This window comes from Aulostomus chinensis, chromosome 21 (assembly GCF_037954235.1).
Source record: "Aulostomus chinensis isolate RoL2024-O1b breed Wild chromosome 21, RoL_Achi_v1.0, whole genome shotgun sequence".
Classification (NCBI taxonomy): domain Eukaryota; kingdom Metazoa; phylum Chordata; class Actinopteri; order Syngnathiformes; family Aulostomidae; genus Aulostomus; species Aulostomus chinensis.
Window position 1 is genome coordinate 7,584,668 of NC_141340.1, and position 16,666 is coordinate 7,601,333.

At 39.3% G+C, this 16,666-nt stretch overlaps 1 protein-coding gene across 2 annotated transcripts in view; it reads right to left on the minus strand.

Annotated features, from left to right (window-relative positions):
• rnf32 (ring finger protein 32) overlaps positions 1-9,970 on the minus strand; it is a 70,788-nt gene extending 60,818 nt beyond the window's left edge. Inside the window, exons 1-3 of one of the 2 annotated variants that reach the window (XR_015111076.1) lie at positions 9,943-9,970; positions 5,856-5,979; positions 992-1,106 (exon numbers count right to left, since the gene is read on the minus strand). The gene's annotated coding sequence lies outside the window, so the exon portion shown is untranslated. Of the gene's footprint in view, positions 1-991; positions 1,107-5,855; positions 5,980-9,429; positions 9,586-9,942 lie in introns of those variants that run through there. The other variant, XR_015111075.1, reaches the window with a different exon arrangement.
• Positions 9,971-16,666: the final 6,696 nt, after the last annotated feature.

A 16,666-nucleotide genomic window follows, 5' to 3' on the forward strand; every position in this document is an offset into this window, starting at 1 on the left:
AGATACCTTTTACCTCACGTCTCTCAACAGGTAGCTCTCGCTCCTGATCCTTAAATTACTGCTCTTCTGTGAGACCCTCCATGTTGGATGGCTTTGACAAATATGGCTGTCGTTGTTGTATTCTCTCTTTGATTGAAGTCAACAAAAGCATCGTGACAACTCACACTGGCATTTGGACTTTGGCTTTTTAAGACCATTAAGTTCATGAGGTGAAGGTGTGACTGTATCCCATACCCAAACAAATAATAGCCTAGCCGATCACATGGTACATGTCTTAAGTGAGCATGTGCAGGCATATCTGTGGTAGTCCTTGTGAAATATCTTGATATAAGCCCCACTTGCCAGACCACATAATTAGCTTTTGACCTACATTTTCTCCGCAAGCTTTATGTGCATAAGCTACGGGTCAGTTTCACCGGGATTGAGACTCGACACTTCAAGGAAATCCTTATTTTCTGACCTGAGCTAACGGAAACCAAATCATTAACAAATGTGTCTCAGTGTTTGCCAAACACAATTTTAACCTTCTTTTCACAAGTAACAGCTGTTTCTGGAGTAAAAGTGAGTCAAAGAGTGCTGAAAGGGAGGTGTGCATGACTCATTCCATTGACAATGCTAAAAGATGACTTTCTGGGATAAAAAAATCCTCCTTTGATGGTGTGATGAGTTGGGTGGACAAGTCCTTGAATAGCATTTCACTCTATGTAGTCTGGCTTCTACTGGAGCATTTTTTCCTTTTGACGTACATAACATTACAAAATGAACGCATAATACAACAGCGAACGCTAAGATAATGTGCTATCTCATCCACTGACATACAGGGAGATGATACTACATTACATTATATCAAATAATGTTAAACAAAATATCATGACATGATATGAAAACATGAAATGAAACACATATAATAGTCATTTTATGACCCAATGTGTACATAAATCTATAGAGGATTACTTTGAGGCACAAATCTCTGCCATGTACTGTATGTTACCTGGGAATTTCATGAATAAATCCAGATTCAAGTTGAATGGGTTCTCCCTCAGCTGCTGCTCCACCCCTCTGTAAACTTTCATGACAGTTGGTCCGGTAGATTTTGCATAATCTTGCTGAAGGACGTAAGAAAACACAACATGACATGACATGAGTAAGGATGAGCAGAGAGCCCGGTTTTTGTATCCTTACTTTTTTTTTTTAAGGCAGCAAAATTGCTTGTATCTCAATTTGAGTAAAAGTCGAGGTTTTATGACAATTAGCTCGCAGTTACATATTGTACTGTATCGTCATGTATTGTATTGTAACGTACATTGTATTGTGTACAGAATCGTACATTGTATCACATCTGGTATTGTGTACTGTCTCATATTGTATCGCAATGCATCACAATGCAAACTTTATACAACTGAAAATAGTTCCCACTCTGTAGCAGTCAGGATAGGTAATCAATAAATAATTAATAAGAAGATAATTGTGCTTTACATGAGTGCAGGGGGTAGTGAGGTGCATCCATCGATCGACAGCATAATGGTAAAAGAGAAATTACAGTAAACAGTTAAAAATCAAATATAGTCTGGAAACATGGAACATCTCTTTTTTTTTTCTATTCTGACTGGGAAGATTCATTTTGTAATTTAGTATGAGTTGATTGTTTCCTTACAGGTGAATTAATCGAGGGTAAAACTGAAGCAAAAATAGTTTATAGACTATAAACTGTTATTATCAAAGTCCCTTTCATTAGAAAATAATAAATTCAGTCATTAGGCCATGCGTGGCTTCAATTAATTATCGCATAACAATAAGGTTTTCAGAAATATAACAAAATCTCAGCTCAGGACCAGATAGAAGTGATATAATAGACAACACAGAATATTACATGCAACTCATAAAGCTGCTACGGCAACTAAGTGGGAAATTAAGACATGCTTCTTAGCTCTTTTTTTAATGATAATTTAAACATTCATGACAACACTTGACTATTCACCATAGCACAGCCCACTTTTTGTACCTCCCTCATGCAATAATCTATTTATGCAAGCCAACACTGATCATCTGTGTAATCCCAGTCAAAATTCTTGCGTCGAAAGCGGATGCAGGCCTTACAGCAGATTAATGCCATGACGATGTGTTCCGCTACTGATGAGAGCAGGCTAAGCAGCTCCTTTATAGACGGGGGAAATGTTGGGGATCCCTGCACCGAGGGATGTGGGGCCACAGGGTGACATGCTTTGCAGAATTCATACTGTTCTTAATGTTCTCACCACAGAGAATAAAGGAGTTGAAAAAAGAAAAGACAAAGTAATTCAGGCCTCTTTTGTATAAAATCCTCCCAAGAGCTACTCAGCCCATGATTTCATTATCAGTCCGACTTACACTAATCCTCTCAGAGTGGAGTTGGCCCTTGTTAGATGTCTATACTTGGGTATCAAAAACCCTGGGTGTCAATGGGTAAGAGGGATGGGAGTGTCAAATATTCCCAAAGTTTACGTGTGTATGTTTGAGTGGAGTTGTGTGTGTGTGTGTGTGTGTGTGTGTGTGTGTGTGAGAGAGAGAGAGAGAGAGAGAGAGAGAGAGAGAGAGAGAGAGAGAGAGAGAGAGAGTGCATGTGCGCATCCCAGGGAATGCTGGATGTTTGAGATCATCCCCAGACGCTCAAGACTGTTTTGATTTCCCACTTCATGGAGAACGTGAGAGTAATCCCCTCAGGATTCCCCCTCTAGAGGTCTTTAGCTGCCATAAGCCACCATTCAACAGGCAAAACCCAACATGGGCTCTATACAGACTGCTGGTATTACTGGATGATTGGGGAGGGGAGAAGGCTTAATCTGCCCTGGTGGCTAACCTGTCGCTGAAAAGAAACCTGCAGGGAAGCCAGCCTTGGGACTGGTGGACTGCCAAAGTATATTGTTCATCCTCTGGCTACATTGAAGGAAACCTGGGAAGGATTTGTCAACTGGGGACTGAATTATAAATTACTCAATTAGGATCTCAACAATTACTTTAATAGTTTTTGATTAACGCTTCTTTCTCTGTGCATGGTGGGCTTTCTGGTTTTCAACAAACATTCATGATTGTAAACATGTGGAAATCATGCTTTTAGTGCAACTCTTAACATGAGAATTACAGCACTTTTTCCATTTTCAAAAACTGCATTATTCAAATACTCTGGAGTAAAAAAGGAGTTATTTGTTCACATCCCACTTCAAAGAACCACTTTTGTTTGGTATCTGTAGTTTGTACAAAACAGATTTTCCGACATTTTATCTAATTTTTTCCTCAAGGAAATGGACCACACAGTTGTCATGTGATATATTATTGCTCCCTCACTCTGAGAACATTTACTTTGTTCTCACTATACCTTGAATTGTTATGTGACCTACCAATTTATTTTAGGCGCCTTAACTTAATCCTAAAAAAGCCCAAAATAAAGTATATTTAGTTCAGACTGTCCACCCCAGAAGAAAGAGCAGATAAGCCGTAAATCGGTGATCTCAACCTATTTTCAAAGCAAACTGCAACACCTCTGGTCTGATGCTAACATGAATGAGCACGAGCAAGAAACTGAATGTGCTAGCTGGTCGTGCTCTGCACTACCAAGAACGAGGTGGGAAAAAAAGTCTTTCTGAGCTCAATACATGTATTTGTGGGTAGTAATTCACTTTTTAGATGAAATATTGCTATAAAGTTAGCAAAACATCGCAGCTTGGGTTCGACATCTGATACCTGTTGGTACCAACCGCATGAAACTGACTCAGATGTGGATGTTACTGGTGCAGCTGTGGGATGTACTTACATTAAAAATTGGAAATTTGTGTCATGTACACATATTAATAAACTACATATCCCACCAATATGAGAGAGGCTCGGTGCAACTGCGCATCATGTGCATTCAGGTCCGAACACGCGTGTCAATCACGTTGAAATATCTTCTCCAAACATTAGTCAGCCATGAACCCACTAAGTGTCAATTCCACCTAAAGTTTTAATCTTTAAGTTCAGTAGCAGAAGCGTATGATGCAACTAACGGTGAAATTCAAAGAAACGTGTCATGGTGGAATATTTTTAGAGTTGTATCTGGCATTGGATGTTGGTGTGTTTGCCAAACTCTGCTGCCATTCAAGTAAATCCAGATGATACACTAACTCCCTTTTAAGTGCTTGATGTGAAAGCAAGTATTGTGAAGAATAATAACCTGGATGTGGGATGGATAACACTGACAAGGAATTAGGTGACCTGAATGTGATGCAGTAGCATGCCCCCCCCCCTTTTTTTTTCCAGCCAAAAGATTCATGTCACATTGCACATATTGGTGGATTACTGGCTAGTTTAAAGAGCTTAAGATGAGTTCCTCTGCTGTGTGATCAAGTCTGAGCAGTGTGCCTTATAATGCAGGGCTAAGAAGAAAAGGCCCTGTCACACTGGCTCTCCCCTCGTCTTACTCTCAAGGTCTCTCGTCATTTGACTGTCTGAATAGCTTTGTGTGACAGCTGTAGCTATGCGGCACTGATTGCAGCCAAGCTACATGGCGTTACCATGGAAATGGCACTCAGGTTACTCCTTTTGTGCTTTGCTTTGTGGCAATCTATAGCAGGTTACCTACATTATATTTTGCATTTATGGCTGCAGTGAAGGTGTGCTCGCTCTGATTTTGCTCTCAAATTACAGAAATATACTTTCTCTATGAGCTTGGGGCAATGCATGAAGTGTAGTTTTAGCTTTTATATACCAAGGTTTCAAAATTCCACCCAAAAATGACGACAGTAAAGGATTATTTTCTTCTTCAAGTGTCATTTTACTCTTATGAACCCATTTTCATAAAATATCATGCCCTTTTTTCAAATTACATTTTACTGTAGTCCCCCCCCCCCCCCACAGTAGTTTTGTCTACTAAGTGGTCCAATCGTCTTTTCTTAAAGATGTGGCATCTCAGACCCTTTTACACTGAGTTAGCAACCCATAATATGTCAGTTCCCTTTATTTGTATTGCTATTATCCGTTATTATTTTTGATATATTTATTTTATGTGTAATAATAATAATAATAATGATAATGTGAAAAAACATATATGACCTCATTATTATCAGGTCCCTTTATTACCATCCTATTTATTACTCTGTCACACTGGTTTGGCTCGCTACTATCTTTACATGTGCTTCCCTATTATTAGGGATTATTACCTGCTTTATTAGCCAGATCAACCTATTCTCATCACCGTTTTATCTGGTCATCACCTTGGTAATTGCACGGTACTGATTACCGTGTTTTTAACTGAGCACACCCGTGTGATTGACCAGGTGATCAGGTTTTATTTTATAGAATTAACATTTTGGTGTGCAAACCCTCATCACATTATTTACAAGGCAAAGAGAATGAGCGAATCAAGCAGGTTGAGCCTTGTGGACGAATCAGGTGACACAACAAAGCAACATGGCTGACTGGCTCAGTTGAGGGAAACAGGTAAATCAGGTATATCACGACATTGCGGCAGCTTAGTCGACAGTGTAGAAACGAGAAATAACCTCAAACAGAAAAAAAATATCATCTCAAAAGACATTCTTCGGAAAACTTTTATGTGTCTACCACAAAAAAACAACAACAACAACACACAATTGGAGTTTCGCCTGACGTGGAGAAAAAAAGGAGTCTTACAAATCAACATAACAATAGAATGAAATACGTCGTTATTCGTCAAAGATTGTTCAGAGAAATATGTGACAACATGACATTTTGTGAGCAAAATTATTCTGAGCTATAATGACCGTGTGTGTGTGTGTGTGCGTGTGTGTGTGTGTGTGTGTGTGTGCGTGTGTGTGTGTGTGTACAGTACCATATTAATTTGTATTTCAACATCGAATGTTTACCTCAGGTCTTTGCAATGCGGAACGACGACCACAAAACACAACATGTCATCATTAAGTGGCTGAGAAGTCATCACCAGAAATGTTGAAGCTAATCTTGAATTGGCAGAGCTTCGTTTGAAGTTGTCTGTGGGAGAGAGAGAGACGGCTAAGGGACAATTATCTTGTATGTCCTCAAGAGGTCTGGCATTGTGGAGGGAAGGCTGGGTAAAAGAGATCAGAGGAGGAGGGTACACACAGAAGTACATCTGAGGGCTTTGTAGATCCCAGGAATTACCAACTGTCTGAATTAACAGGATACACATACTTCACTAAACAGTCAACATGTCATGTCTTAACAGCATTTGGCTTCACCTATGAGCCAAAATTCTTACATGAAGCCCCGTGAGCCCCTTGCTGTTTCGCAAGCTTAGATGAGGTCTTAAGCCTCCACAGAAGATGAATGCGAGTGCTAAATTAATTTCAGGCATTTTCTTTTGTGTGCTGACAAAAGCGACTAGGTTGGTGCTGGTTTCCATAGCTGATGACAGATCATTGGGCTGCAGTGTTTGCCCAGGTGTCAGGCCTCCCGCTGCAGACAGCGCAGGGTTTGTCCAGGTCTCCGAACTTCACATCGGAAAGTGTCTTAATTTTAAAGATCACCTCATTCAATATTACCATGAAAGAACACCTAGCATGCAAGTGACAGAGGGAAGAAAAAAAAAAAAAAACAGCGAGAAATGTTGCAACACGCCCTATTCAAAACATTTACAGCTGCAAGAAACAGCAAAATTCTTCAGAAAATAGGCCGAACTCATAATTCCTTCCAAACATTAATCATTAGTATCGTACTGCAAAATGTATTTTAATTGTGTTTAAAGTAAAAGCAAAGCCAGCGAAGCCATGAGATGATTGGCGGGTTGCTTTAGTTTGGACCAAAAAACAAAACAAAAAAATTCTTGACGTATAAATATTGCTGTATTTATATGATCTGATGTGTGTGTGTCATTGAAGTTTGCAGTGTTTGGTTAAGGTTAAGCTTTTTTGTCAGGAACACAGAGGCCAGTCCAAAAGTTTTGTATCCCATCACTCAGGAAGCTTGTTATGTCTGCATTTAGAGAATTGGGCTGAGTGATTGCTGCACAGCTGGCAGGTACAATGCGTCTGGATCTATAAATTCCCTTCGGCTGCCATGCATGACAGCCTTCACCTTTACCCAACCCTTTCTGATAGAGCTGTTACAGGTAACAAACTCAAACAGATGCTTTCTAATCGTAGGGAAATGCTGCCTGCCAATCCGCAGCTTACAGTGATTTAAATAGTGATATATGCTGCACAGGCGTAACAGCTTTTATAATTGCAGCAAATGCATTGACAGGCTTTGAAAGAGCACATGTAGTGAAATCACAGGTGCTCTAAATCACTCTGGATTGAGGGAGTGTCGTTTGCACTTCTCCCACAGTCGGTTTCTTCTATGATCTGCTCAACCTTTTGAAAAACACTCACCTTGGACCCATTCATGTGCTCACACGCTGCTCCTGCAAGTTTATATTCGTCCCTCTTTTGGCTTTTAGGAGTTGATATAAGGAGAGAAACAGTCGAAATTGACAAACTTGAACAAGAGTTTCTCCACATTGCTATGGCTTACCGGACAAAAGGGCGAGGGTTTTTTTCCACAGAGTGAGCAGGGAAGAATTAGAAGCCTCTTCCACTTAATTTGGCGGCTGAGACTTACCCTGCGAAGTTTTGTTTTTCTAAGCCTCCAACATAACAGAGTGTGCCTTGCCGTCAGCACCTTAAGCAAGTAAAAGCGCTTCCTTTATGAGCTAAACCCGCCAGATATTTGCTTTGCGAAGCCCAGCGAGAAGAAAAGAGGAGGGTTTGCAGTGAATAACTTTTAAAACACTGTGTGTACGAAACGAAAAAGCGGCAGGAGACATGAAAGAGCAGGAGAAATGAATTGAATGTTGTTTTTTTTCCAACTCTATGAAAAAGAGGGCGATGGGATCTGAAGCCCTCTTTTCCAAAAGCCTTAGCCAGGTGATTCATCACAGCGCTCTGTCAAAAGAGCTTTCCACAACATGAGGCGAACAATGATACTGTGATTGCAAGGACGGCAGAGCTCTTGATTGAAAGATATCAGCTATATGTTCGGCTTCCCAGAGAGGAGGCCGAACGCAGGAGGAGGAGGAGGAGGAGGAGGAGGGAAGGGAGGCACGACTTTCACAGATGAAAATCAAAAATCTTAACCCTCTGACATGGGTGTCAAGAGAGCTTTTTAGGAAGGATATGCGTAACGAGAGCCTCCAGATATAAATTACGCAAAACAATTTAACAGCTGCTTAACCACGAACAGAGGAGCTGCCAGGCAGATTGATTGGAGATGAAGCAGAGGAGAGCAACTTTCAGATTCTGTCCTCTGCTGCGGAGCGATGCTGAACAGATCATGGACCACTGCCAGGAGGGGCTGTGCCATATGACAAAAATCTCATATCCCAATACATGTCACAATTTAATCTACTTTCTTACAATTCAATGAATAAATGGTTAATCACCAAATGATAAGGTGTATATGAAATTAAACCCCCCAAAAAATGAAAGATTTTTACACAATCTGATCATGTCGTTTCTTTTGTAGTAACTCTCATTTCCATTTTCAAATGAGCACATAAACTGTGACGTGTTTACGAATAAAAGATAGAAAGGTGAATTGACAACACTTTTAAAATGTGGTTGCAAACGAAAAGGGAAATATCCTTAGAACTATCGAAATCATCTATCTTTTGCACACATCATTCCATTCATTCCTTTGAGAACCTCAGAGATATCTGAAACTCCTCTGTTTTTTGTTTTTTTTTGTTCTAGAATATGTATCATACATTGAAAACAAGTTAAACTTTTGCAATGGATTTTGGAGAGACCGCATGAAGTGCTAGCAAAAGCTAACTGTGTACCAGCAAAAACTAACTGTGTGCTGGCAATAGCTAACCGTATACCAGCAAAAGCTAACGGTCTGTTAGCAAAAGCTATCAGTGTGCAGTGTGCTAACAGAAGCTAACTGCATGCTAGCAAAAGCTATCCGTGTGCTAACAGAAGCTAACAGTGTGCCAGCAGAAGTTCATAGGGTTATCATGTCATATTCATGCACTGCCTCTGTATTTTTCCATGTGGATATTCCTCAAGACTGGATGGCTAAACTCAAAAATTGGCCAACAGGCTATCCTGTTAGCCTGCTAGCAAACAGGTGGCAATTCCATCCATCTGTATAAAAGTGCAGTTTCTTGTGTAAAGGCATATTACATGGATTGATAGAAAGCAGACAAAACTGTGTGGGTCGTATAGAAGAACATAAACCTAGTGCTTAGTGACATACTGTAAAATGGTGCTGTAAAGCATTTATCTTCTGCATGAGGAGATAAATTGTCACAATAATACGTTTTTTATTATCATTAATAAATGTTTCTTGTATCGTCAGACAATGTACTGTATATTGCCTCCTTGCACAGCCTCGCTGCCAGATCTTAACAGAACAATATTCAGAGACGCAGTAAATGTTCCAGTTTAGGATCCATGTGTTGCTGTTTTGTCTTAAACTCACATTTAGGTCTCTTCTCCACCTTTGTCTCCTTCTGAAAAAATGAGTAATCACCTTAGATACTATTTACATTCAGGGACAAGGGCTACCATTACCCCTCCATCAATATCAGCACTTAGAGTTCATAAAACTGAGAGTCAGACCTCCAACCTGTAATTTACATAGTCCTTAATTCATGGTGAGAAGAGCTAATATTACAGGGTGTTACGCTAAATAGAGATGACACTCACACGTAATTGTGAGACGCAACAAGAACTCTCACTGGTTCCAGAAGCTTCAACACACTGACGCCTACAGACAGGTCATGCAGCAACAATATCGCCAACATTCACTGTGCGGGTTGACTGGAATAAAACTAATGAGAAATCTGAACCTGCTCATCAGATTCATTGACACACTCCAGCAATGGTTTTCTGGTTTACTAATAAAATAATTACAGCATGATTTAAAGCAATGCATCATCCAAAATGTGTGATTTGCCTCTCAGTTACTCTTTGTTAGATATCTTAAACTCACAAAAACATTTCCTTGTTTCCATGCGTGACTTCTTGGTGGCTCTGGAAGTTAGGAAATGCTAGCAAGCTAGCTTGAAGCTAAAAGAGACCGACACTTAACAACAACAAACCTGTCCAAAATGTGTGTTTACAAAGATTCAAATTGTCCAGGATAGTCCAGGTTATCTTTTTCCAGCACAATACTCCTCAAGATTGAATAGAGACAATATTGACTGGTTTGTTTTTGTTAGGTGTCATTCTCTTTTCGCTTCAAGCTAGCTTGCTAGCATTTTCTGACTTATGGAGTCGCCATGAAATTACGCAAGAGGAAAACTGTTTTTGTAAGTTAAAGATACCTGACTGTGAATCATGGAAAGGCAAATTACTCTTTTCCAACAGAGTATTACTTTAAGCTTAAAACAACATTCTCCGTGACATATTCAGCTTGCTAGAACTTCAAGCCAAATAAAACTGGAGGGATGACAAAAGAATGCATCTAAACTGAAGAATGAGATTGTGGATATTGAAGCTCAATTATTGCCTAAATCTGCAAGATCGTGGTTTATCTTAGTTGAAGCCAATCAAAACCATTTTAAAACTTCTATATATCACAAACAAAATCAACATTAAAGAGACAACACATTTTAAGTTATATCTCCATCAAGGAGGTCATATTTCCAGGGTTGTTTGTTTGTTTGCACAAGTTTGGATTTTTTATTTATTTATTTATTTACATTTAATTTGGCTGAGTTTGCCTTCCCAGAGGTATGCATTCTTCAGGCTCTCCGGTCAGTTGTTTTTCAGTTCAAAAATAAAAAACTCAGCACTGTCCTGAAAAAATAATCAACACAGCTCCATCCACTTCAAACTAGTGAGAAAACAAGAAAAGATATACAAATATCAAGTGGAATAAACAGAACTGTTCTACATTCATCAGAAAAATGTGTTTTGATATAAGATACCATATTGAGGTCATCAGGTCAATCATGCACCTTTCGCACCTTTATAGCTCATCTTTCCAAGTGTAACTTAATCAGAGCAAGGATGCTGTCATTTCCTATTTCTGATTAAAAACATTTTCATAATGTAGAAATGGCCAAGTAGTCATAAAAGATAAGAGCAGTTCCTCTTGTAGCATCTAATTCTGTCTTTAGGGTCTGCATTGAGCCGAGAGGAAACCCTGCAGATCCTGACAAATCTCACAGGAGATTTCCTATTGATTCAAATCCTGGAGCACTAATTAATAACATATCCAGTTACATGGTAGGCATTTTATAATATGATTTATGAAGGTGTAATGTATTTCAACTGCAACAGACAGTTCAGTACAGACAAAGCTACTGGAGCGTATGACCTGCGGCGCCTTGAACTGTTTGAGGAAATGCTGTCAGCTTTATCTGATTGATGATATCACAGCTTAATCTGCTGCTTGTGCCTGCAGATAAATGTTATCAATTCATTATTCAGGTTTAAATAGAGTTGAGAACTTAAAAGAACAAAAATGACTTGTTATACAGATTTGTATTGGTCTCCTTGACAATGTAAAGTAGCACCTTTGTTGTTATGTAACTGTAAAAGAAGTAATGGTCCAATCAAATATATATAAAATATGTTTTGTTGGAAAGATCTACAGATATGTAATGTAGATATATATTGAGAACTGGTGACCTTAATCCTATATTCTTGTGAGTATATAAAAACAGCAGATATCAGAAAGCGCAGTGCAAAAAGCAACACGCAGCATGAAAGCAATGCACGTCACCGCCCTTTAACTGCAATTTGCAGCTCCCACAACTGACTGGAATCCTTCATTCAGAGTGCAGTTGAATGGGATCGTGGAACGGCTGACTAATATTAAAGGAAACAAAGATTAGGGATTAGGAGCTAGGCAATGAATGGATTAAACACATGCTAACATGTTGGTGCATCTTCCTCACAGGACATAATTCATGCCACTTGGGTCTCACAATCACAACCTATGACACACAAAAAAAAAATACTTTGATGACATTGTGAGACCATTTAAAAAAATATCCTGCCTCAGGCTATCCTGCAGTCCTATTTGCTATACTGCTAACACCTTGAATTTCCTCTAATTTGGCACTAACGTTGATTGTAGACTCATGGATGAACTGAAATGGATTTGGTCGTCAAAGGTCAAGGTTACCTCAAACGCGCATGATTCTTGTGATATCACATGAAAACATGTTCACACTTCGACTTCTACTGGGACTCAGCCACAACGCAGTGTTTGTAGTTACTTATAAAGTGTCTTATTAATAAAATACCCATCCTAAGTTTAGCTAGTATAGCCGTAACTTGTCATTTGTCGATGTCACCTACAGCTGCGGCAGCTAAAGCTAACATTGAGCAGTCATGCTAAAAACGACAGTAGCTAATGTATCAATTGTCCAATTCACCTACAGCTACAGTAGCTGAAGCTAACATTGAGCAGTCATGCTGAAAACGACATTAGCTAATGTGTCAATTGTCCAATTCACCTACAGCTACAGTAGCTGAAGCTAACATTGAGCAGTCATGCTAAAAATGAAGTTAGCTAATGTATCAATTGTCCAATTCACCTAGAGCTACAGTAGCTGAAGCTAACATACAACGGTCATACTAAAGAAAATGTTAGTTTAAGTTGCCTTTGTTTATCTTGTATCTTATTCCCTGACAGCTATGGACGCTAAAGCTAACATTACACAGTTATGCTAAAAGTAATGTTAGTGTAGCATTTGTCCTTTACAGCTGCTTTAGATAAAAATCACATTCAAAAATCATGCTAAAAATAAATTTATGAACATTGCAGTAATGTTATAATGACCATACATGTCAAACCTTTGAATGCCCATTGTTACATAATCGAATACAAAGAAAATCCTCAGAAAATCACCTGTATAGGTCTATTAAGATTTAGCAGAGAAATGCAAATTTTAGTTTGCATGTTCGAAACATATTAAATGTGGCACTACAACACCAAATAATTGACTTATATTATTAAATTATGCTGTATGCAGAAAAAAATACTCTATTATACATATTTCTGTTGGGTTATCAAATTGAACCTTGAATAAAATCCTGTATTTCTCTGAGTGTTGATATTGTTGGAAACCTTTGTGATCATGTAAGCATACAACTTTGAATTGCTTATCTGTTTTATGATGCTCATCGTTGAATATTGGGAGGTGTATGTTCCTGGAAGCCATAGGGTGTAGTTGTATAAGGCTCATTTGCAGGGAGAGGCAAATATTTGCTGTCCTGGATTCCAGTATCTGGAAATTCATCCTTATCACTTGTGTAACTAAATAACATATGGTGCTGAGGAGCTACACTACCTCCTTCAGCAGTGCACCAGAGATAAGCATACTCTGGCTTTCATAAACAAGGTATCCATTGTTAAATTACATGTGTAGATAAAATGTGACACCAAAACAAAGCAAACAAGCAATCCAAGAAATTGCACCCTCAAGTTATTGATCTGTTTGTTGTGACTTTTCTTTAAATGATTACAGACTTCAATACACCTAATTACAAAAAATAGTTTGACATCTTATCACTGTGACCCTTAAAAAAGATCTCCAAGCAGTGTTTACATTTGAAAGTGGCTCATATTAAACATGTAAAGACACGTTAAGAGCATCAATACCCTGAAGTATGTTTATATTATGATGCCGTCTTTTAAATCCCTGCGAAAACAATGGCCCCACAACAACATTTCTATCCACGATATTCAGTGATTTTCCAAAGCATAACATTAATTATTGAGTGTGTTTTAGTGGAACTAATGGCACTCGTTTTCCCTAGACAGATGTCGATATAGAGGATAGAGAAAATAGATGTTACACTGTCAAACAACTCTTCAGGGGATATAATTGCTTCTTCCTGCACCCTGGTCTTGTCATTCCCACCATGTGTAGACATATTCAGAGCTTCCTCATTTCCCCCCAAAATCCACCAACTTGCCGAACTCCTCTAGACTATCCTGAGACACTCATTTTCCCCCACAGCATCACACATGACTGAAAAGCATCTGCTAAATGATAAAAGGCACCGGCGTTGCCAAATTAGCACCACATTCAAAAGTTCTGAAAGGCTGCTGAATGTCAACAATGGAGGCTGAGCAGCAAAAGCTTAATTATCATAAATGTGCATGTATGTGTGTGTGTGTGTGTGTGTGTGTGTGTGTGTGTGTGTGTGTGTGAGTGTGTGTGTGTGCTTGTGTGTGGGTGGGTGGTTGTGCATGTATGATGTGTGCTGTCTATCCAGGTTTAGAAGCGATGATGTAATATTGTATCTGTATTTGTCCCTGCAAGAGCATTACATCATTGATAGCACCGACTAGAAGCGAGGAGACGAACGGCCTCCCCTGACACTGGAGGCATCGCTGGAGACGCTAGTCTGCCAGGCTGACGCTTACACAGTAAGCCAGGATGGGTTTCCCAACATAAGGTCCAGAGTCCATCGAGTGCCTTAACATGATTTTAGCACATGACTGTGGGAGAAACGCAGATTATTAATATAAATGTGATTTAGTGTCTACTAATTCAGTGTTTTCCGAACAGTTGCTGAATCTTAAAATGTTGTAGAATTTTCTCGAACGTTGTTTTATTTATTTATTTTTTTAAAGTTTTGTCGCATTTTAATATAGCGTCCAGCCAGAGGCACTATGTTTTCACACTATCCATACATACGTACGTGCCATTCTTGCCGCTATGATATCCGAGGAATGCCTTGACTTTCTTCCAATATGGCACTAATGTCCACCAGGACTCAAGGATGAGCTGAAATGATTTTTGTGGTCAAAGGTCACATGTACAGGATACCTGCTTGCTTCCATCATCCTTCAGAAATGCCGAGAAGAAATGTATCGAATTTCTCTACAAACATCCACTGGGATGTACGATGAGTAGAAAACATTTTGGTGGTCAAAGGTCAACGTCAGTGTCACCTAATATGAACCTGATACCTTCGGAATGCCTTGAGGGAATTTCCTCAAATTTGACACAAACATCCACTGGAACTCAAAGATGAATTGAAAGGATTTTGGTGGTCAAAATTCAAGGTCACAGTGACCTCATGCAAACAGGATATCTGCCCCATTCTTGCAAAGAAGACACCTCAGGAATGCCTTCAACAACTATGTTGTTATCGCAGACATTAGATTTACTTCGTCAGTTAGTTAGTTCTAGCTTCTAAAAAAAGCCCACCAATATACACGTACGATGAGAAACTCACAACCCCTTGTGACGACATTACAATAAACACACACAGACATGACATGCAGATAACTCAACAGATATTTTAGTCAAGCGGTTGTTCGTCAGTACTGAAAAGTACAATACAAATTCCACTGACAGCGTGTTAGAGTGGACCATTAATTGTCTTGGTTCGTAAAATAGGATTTTCACAGTCTCAGTGACAAATCTACAGGGAAGTACTTCAGAAATATAAATCAGATACGGATGTTAGTACCTGAATGTGTCACTTTGTTGTGGAAGTTGCAAACTCATTCTTGGTCATATTTGGAATGAAAAGGACATTGAGAGTCATGTGAAGACTGACTAATGTATTAATCTGCAGTTTGACTGTAACCTTATTTGGAACAGTCATACTGCAGACTGGACTCATGAAACTGACGTGTGACAAAGGAAAGCACACACTCAAAACGTCCTTTGAAACTTAGGTAGGAGGAAACTTGACTAAATACTGAGGAATTACAGCTTTTACATAAATGGAATGAAGAAAGAAAGAGAAAAGGTCCTGAGGCTTTTTCTGAAGCTCTTCCCTTGCGTTGATGGTGGTGGAGCTGCACTCACCTAACTATCTGGGGACAATCCGAGGTCTTACTCGAGGACACTCGGACATTTGGACAAGTGGAACGGCAGCCCTTTACCCCCAATGCAGTCTCCTGACTCCACTTCCTGTCCTTCACCTGCTCTGATCCTGCTGTCTTCCAGGAAATGAAAAAGTGACAAAGACCTCACTTTAGTGGTTTGAGGCAGTGGAGACATAAAATGACAACAGTAAGCGAATTCTCAGGTGAAAGAACGCAACACACACTCATACTGTGCATAAACTGCTTTGTCATTTTTTATTTCCCACAATTTACAATCCTTAATATACTCCCCCCTTTGGAAATGCAGGGCGTTGGGTTCAACCAAGGCACTTTTGAATTACGAGCCGAACGAAAAAACGTTTTTAGAAACTTGGCTGGAATTAGGTTTGTTTCGATTACCTCATTACACAATTTATCTGCGACTGAGTCACTCACACACACACACACACACACACACACACACACACACACACACACACACACACACACACACACACACACATTTAGAATCAAGCCACTTATTGATCTTTCACTTTCATTGTTTGGTAACTTTCCGTTGACAGACTCTAGATGAAAATGCCTCAAAGTTAATTACTCGACTTGGAAACACATCCTGTGTTCAAAGGTTGAAGCAGAGAACATAAAAAAAAAAATCCGCCCGTGATCATCTATGTAAAACTTCACAGCGGCCCTTCATCTTCGACAGCAGCCAGCTCTACTTAGTAAGCCACAAGAAAGTGTGACTGACAATGTACAGCAGCCCTCCTGTAATTCCTACTGATACTTATGTATTAAACTACCTGCACATCAAAAGGAGATTAAATTTAAAACAACTAAGGCTCTATCCGGAAATTCAGAAACTAAAAAAAAATTCTCATGCTGGAGTTTTTTTGTTTTTTTGTTTTTT